This window comes from Aquila chrysaetos, chromosome 26 (assembly GCF_900496995.4).
Source record: "Aquila chrysaetos chrysaetos chromosome 26, bAquChr1.4, whole genome shotgun sequence".
Taxonomy (NCBI): domain Eukaryota; kingdom Metazoa; phylum Chordata; class Aves; order Accipitriformes; family Accipitridae; genus Aquila; species Aquila chrysaetos.
This window is the reverse complement of record NC_044029.1, coordinates 3,282,735-3,289,296: the sequence shown is the minus strand read 5'-3', so window position 1 is coordinate 3,289,296 and position 6,562 is coordinate 3,282,735. Positions and strand designations below refer to the sequence as shown.

At 38.0% G+C, this 6,562-nt stretch overlaps 1 long non-coding RNA gene across 1 annotated transcript; it reads left to right on the top strand.

Moving 5' to 3' along the window:
* Positions 1–627: 627 nt before the first annotated feature.
* On the top strand, positions 628–3,751 carry LOC115336268. Its single transcript, XR_003921678.1, has 5 exons — positions 628–766; positions 2,216–2,365; positions 2,737–2,809; positions 3,250–3,349; positions 3,613–3,751. It is a non-coding gene; the product is annotated as an uncharacterized LOC115336268 (long non-coding RNA).
* The last annotated feature ends 2,811 nt before the right edge of the window (positions 3,752–6,562 follow it).

Sequence of the window (6,562 nt, the reverse complement as noted above, 5' to 3'; positions counted from 1 at the left end):
TATGGCTATCTATGCAAAAATCCTCGCTTTAATCTTTTTTCCAGAGCCTAAGAAAGATCAAAAAATCACTTGCTGTAGTGTATCCCCATAAGATACTCTGCATAAAATACAGGTTGCTGTGTGGTTCGTTGATACCCGTTTTCTACTTGATAAAGGTGCGTTGCAACATCAAGACCAAAGGTGATAGTGTTTTACTGCTAAACTGGATGGGTACAATAATATTAACAATTCTTCTTGCTCTGAAAAATACTTTAGGATGTGATGAGGAGGAATGTTTGGGAAAGTCAGCTTTCTGTATCTTAGGAGGCAGTTACATTAAAGTTTCTAGTGGCGATTACATTCCCATTACATTTTGCCTAGCTACTGTTGATTGCATTACTGAGTGATGATTGAACCTCTGCAAGTGTTATAACGTATATACTGTTGGTGCATGACGTGTGGTAGAAAGCAATATCCTTCTATATCCCAGTTCAGGACTGAGGAAATAAATGCACTGTGCAGTTTTGAGTAATTACTTGCACTCTGTTCATGAATCTACGTCTCTGCAATTTATTTAAACATAAACAGCTCTCTGGTTGCCTCTAACACTTTGGCTTTTCTCTTCAAAATTCTTTGGCAGAAGAATGCTTTCTCCTCTCTTGCAAGTGTTTAGTGGCTCGTCAACCTATCCAACCTGTCATTTTCTGCGAGGCCAGTTGGCCAGCGGTCAGAACGGAAGCCTGTCGTTTGGGGACCTCCTGCACACTGGGCTACAAATGGAAGAAAGGTCCAGTTTGTATCCATTGTGTTATATTTTTAACTAATGATTTTTTTCCTTATTTGAATAAAATATTTATTAAATTATTTTTAAATGTATTTATTTCAATGTAAAATGTAAAAATGTTAATCGGGCAATTCATATAGAGATTCAAGTACAACACTCTTTGAAAAAGTAAGTATTATCTAGTGTAGAAACAGTAAATAAAAAATAATTCTTAGCATATGGGTCTGACCCTTCAGAAAAATATACCCAGTTGTAAAATGCTGGTGAATTTATACTTTTGAAGAATCTAAAAGCTTAAGGAGTCACCTGCTGGATATGCATAACAAATAATACAGCTGTCTGCTACACATGACTTCAGTTTAGCAGCAGAGCCAAAGATTATGGTTTTGTCCACTTGTACCAGCGGAACACTTAGGCTTATACTCAATTTTCAGCACATTCTTGTATTTCTTTGGCTTCAGAGCTGCAAGTGAAACATATGCCTATGTGGTTTGCTGAATAGTGGTGGATCACAGGACACTTGAATGCTTTTTGCACTTAGGCCTAATCAAGAAGTGTATCTGGAATGTAGGACGTTTCTAGCAAAGTCAAATGCATTACCAGTTTGATGGATCTCAAATTCAACTTGTTTTTAGCATAGCAGTGTGTTTTTGCTGGAGCAGTCTGCTTTGACTTGTTGAGTTCTACGCTTGTGTAAAGACTCTCTTGTATGCTTTTCCTTCTAAAAAGAAAAACAAAATAATAAGAAAAACAAACCCCCAAAAACCAAAAGAGAAAGAACAACTCTCGCATAACTCTTAATGGAAGAGCTGTGCTTTGTTCCAAGGTTAAAAAGGAAAATTGAAACAAAGGAACGACCAATTAATAGAATGTAGGAAGTTTAGGTAAAATGAAGTCAAGTTTCATCTATGCTGAAGAAGATACCTGCTGTCTAGCAAGCACAGTCTGAAGAAGACATAATAACTTATCTGTACCTGGGTTATTAGGGTAAATCTGCAGATAAAGATATGTGTATAATGGAAGCTTCAAAAGCTGCAAATCTGATGTGATAAATGATTCAAAGTACAACACATTAGCTTGGATTTTAATGTTTGTAAAATGAATGAAACAATACATCTATATTCCAAAGCCATATTATCATAAACGTGTTTGCCAAAGTATAAGACATAAATTGCACTTAAATTTAGTAATCTGTGATGGTATGCTTGAATGTATCTTTGTGATTAAATGTGAACAATTGCTCCTTTAAGGTAAAGGTCTGTGTATGTGTGATTAATCAGATTGAAATGACAGGGCGGACAGCTCATGCCATGCCTAGTTATCAGAATGATTGATTTTAGTCGATGCTGCTGGATGAAAAAATATCTGTTAATAACTACAGCTGCAAAACTCCTGATGTCACTGATAGCACAAATCACTTCTCACATTCTGTATTATCTGGCTCATTTGCAGATATGGAGCATACAAACCGATCCATTGGAATGCAAAATTATAACATACAGATTTATGCAAGAGGGATGACTGCAAAGTACGTTGCATGAGTAGTGTAAGAAGCTGAAAATTGCTGCTGTTGTAGCTGTCATAGACACGTTATTTTCTTTGGTATGTGTGGAGTTTTTGCTGTCAGGCTTTTATCCTGCAGATTGTTTGTGCTGTACTTCTCTTCCTGCTTAAAATAGAAAATCAGTCACTGAACCTGGATGCTGTTAAGTGTTCTTAGAATAGTTCTTAACTAACTTGGTTGATTTGCACTTTCTGATGAAAAAACATTTGGTTGTTTATTGCAGGCTCTGAACAAACATGTTGTTCCAAAATCAACAAATAAGATTACAAATTGCATTGCATCAACAGAACTGTTTACCATAGGTATATTCCTTGCCATATAATATTTATCTGTTTAGTTGGCGTGTTTTTATTTTGAAAGATCTGGCGTTTATCTTCATGAAACATTGTGTCTTATCTGCATTTTGCAGGGGTTAACAGGGAATGTGGACGTCTTATGGACCTCAGAGGAGGAGGCGGACAAGAGATAATCTTACGTGTTTGGTAGGATGTGCTGTTCTTGCATTCTCTCTATTTATTACTGTGTGTAAGAGTCTGCCCTGTCCATTTGTACTGCTTCCTTTTCTCCCCTTTCCTGTCTGTTCAAGGTGCTTAGCACCCAAAGGTGGAATAAGCTTCTTTTTTTTTTTTTTCTTCTTCTTTTTTTTTTTTTTTTTTCCCCCAGCAGAACTGCAGAATGAACATAGGTCTGAGAGAAGTGCAAATCCTTTTGTGTCAGTGTTAACTGCTTCTCCCCCTCCCCCAGTAATTGACCCCTTGTTGTTCTAAATCCAGACCTTACCCAGCCTTTCTCCACTAGCTTTTTATCTGCCATTCCCCACTGGCGCAAACCAACACATTTCATATACCTCCAAACACAAAAACCTTTGCAGGTTCTTATAGTCGCCTGTCCCCAAGGCATTCACAAATGCATCTGTTTTCAGGAAGTGCATACAGTGGTGGTCCAAAATGGTGGAGTTCTTGCTTTCGTGAATTGACAAAGTTGTCCTTTGCTCTTTCAAGCTTCTCCTTTCTGCTTTGTAGGTAAGTTCTTCAACTTCAGAAACGTTTATATAAAAAACCCCAGACTTGTTGAATGTGTATGCTATTTCATCATGCCGCTGTTTAATTATGGCTGGGATTCTGCCGAAGTCCAGAGCGTGGTCATAGTGATACCGGTTAGCCTCAACATTTTTTGGATGTAAATGACAGGGAAAAAATGTTAAGTTAGAAGAAAGCAGAGATGATTCCTGCTTAGTAGGATATTAAAGCACTACTGTCATTATTATTTGTTCTTATTTCTCCAGAGGACCTCGATCTTGATTATGATTCCGTTGCGGTAAGTGCCTCTATCAATCACAGGGAGATCAAGTCCTTGCCTGAAGGTGTGCATATAAAGATACCCCATACAGCAGCATGCCCTGAAGGAGCTTGATGATAATTTCATAGGTGCCAAATACATTAACGTGAGTTCAGGTAGATTGGCATGTTTCTGAAGTCTGAGGAATTTCAAGATGAAAACTTTTATTTATTTATTTATTTTAATTATTCCTGTGATTCTCCCAGGAATAACTGTGATGCAGAAATAAAAGACTTTCCTGCCTCTCAGATCTGCAACCTTCTGAACTTTGAATGGAAGGATAACATGGCATATGTGAATATGACTTTATATAATAATTTTCATCATTGAAGAATTTTTTAATAAACATTAACAACATAACCCTCAAAAACATCTCTTTGGATATTTCCATTTTATATGTTGAGAAGGGATATGTGGGAATTCTGTGTTAGATGCTTTCATCAAAGGAATGGAAAACTGAGGATGAATCCTTGCTACTAGTGCAGTTTACTTAGGAATTTACTGAGGAATCATCCCTTAATCTAAAAGTCATAACATTGTAAATAACAAACTTTTAATATTCAGAATGGACCCAGTTACCCTTTAAGCAGCTAATGATTTGGAAATGCTGTTGGCCACAGATGCCCCTAAATTACCTTCCATCACTTTCCTTTCATACAAATAATGAACATTGCACTAAGCTGCAAATATGCTTTCGTCTTTTGTTCAAGCAAAAGAGTAAGAATTGACCTTAAGCATCGTCGTGTGTGTGTGATGTTCCCGAGTTCGTTGGTTGATTTGTTTGCAGATATGGCAGCGAGAACCGAGAAGATATGTTTAAAATACTGCTGGTTGTTCTCATGTGCAAGAAGAATCCCAGCCATGAAGGAATCTGAACTAGGAGGAGGAGACAGGAGTTCTTGGCCTCACTCTTTTACTAACATCAGTAAGCCACTGCTTTGGCCATAAGATTGAGTGAAGGTGCCCCACCTAAGGAATTTTAGATGGAAGGTCACAGTTTGACACCGAGTACAGGGCATACATATGCATCCGTTCCATTTCACAGGGCATCTGCTCTGTCTCCAGGCAGAGCTGCAGGACTCTTCATGTATAAATAAATAACCTGGTGTAAGACAGATTATGTTCCTCGGATATCAATCACTGGTAAATATCGTGTTTCTACTCACGATGTAAGAATACTAAATGGAAACTCATGAAGATTTCAGATTGCCATTATATTTACAGTCCTGGGGCTTACTGCTGAGAATTATTGGATGTCTTTGCCTCTGAATATGGGCTGAAAGCTGCTGTGGGATACTCATTCCTAGCTTGTCTCTCAGACTTTCAAATCAACATCAATCTTGCTTCCTACAACCCTACCTCTGAATCCCTGTAAATAATGCAAAAAGCTACCAGATCTTTGCCAGTTGGGCTCAGTGGGAGACAAAACCCCAAACCCAACCTCTCCTGATGCCATATCTTCCAAATGGTTTGGACTCAAAGGGTTTTGGGTATTGTGTGATTACAGGGACTGAATGCAGCGGGGGAGAAGGGGAGAAAATATGACAAGAAAAATCTTGAAGTGTTGGAGTGCCTTCTAGTAGCTGCACGATGAAAGGGCAATTGTTTCATTCCCCTTCCTTCTACCTGGCCATCAGCTCTTTTTCTGTCAGCAGTCAGACATACCCCATTTCCAGCTGCAGATAATACATCCCTCCACGTGCTGGTGTCGAGAGACACGGTTGGTTCAACGCTGCGTTGTTGCTGTCTTTCTGTGGCTGTGACTCCAATTTCTTTGCAGTCTGTTCATACGCTTCCCTCACCAGTCCCTCTTCTCCACTGGCTGAAAAAAAAGGTGAGAGGTTGTCTACAAAATTCAAGAATTCTGTGTTGGAGACTGTCAGTGTTTTGAAAGAAGCCACAGTTGGGTGTTCTGAGTTTAGACTCTGATATTTTTCAATATGAATGCAGCTGCTGTTTCATTCCTTATGAATTTTGGCTTATTAAAAAATAATTCCAGACATTTCAAATTTTTTTTCTTATTCTATTCCATTCTATTTATTCTTACAGGAGAAAATATAGTCAGAATATATAGGGTTTTTTTTTCCTTATTTAGTATATCACCAGATTAGTTTGTGATTATTTTTAATGAACTATCAGGATAAGAAGGAACTCAAAGCTTGCTAAATACTCTTTGGATTTAATCGTTGGTAGTAGGGAATGCATAAAGCTAGATGGATTTTTGTTACCCTTTTCCTTCTTAACATAATTGCTCTTATTTTAGGGTTGGAATTTTTTAGTTCTGTAACATCCTCATTTAATAATGAAAGGACTATTGCAAACAAAAGAGTAGCCCAGCCATGGAACAGTGTCAGCAGAGCCAAAATCATCTCGTCCAAAATGGCAGCTAAGAGGAGTACGCAGCATTTCATTAACCTGCTTTTGTCCAGGTACCCTGGAAGCAGACGTACGGAGGTTACCTAGCCAAGTCAGCCAAGCTGGTAAGAGAATCATTCAACTTGGTGTAGCCAGCTTTATCCTTAATGAGCTTTAATGTGGAACAGTAGAATTCAGGCTGACCAAAATTCAGATGTGTGTTGAAGGATGATTGTTTTCAACTGGAGTATGAGGAGTATGATTTTTTTTTTTAAGTCCTCTTTTAATTCCATTTTGAGTTACAGCCACAAAAAATTTAATTGCAGTGTGCCTCTTCATGACAAGAATTTGTGTTTTCTGCTGTAATGTTCTACTTCCTACAACATCATGGTTAGCAACCTGTGGGCTTCATGACAGTGAGCCTCCTGAATTTTCTGAGAAGATCACTTCAGTGTGAGGGAAAGCTTACTGTTTTGCTATTAGTTTCTATTACAGAGTAAATAATTTCCAGATAAGAAGTGATTTGGCTTACCACAAAAATG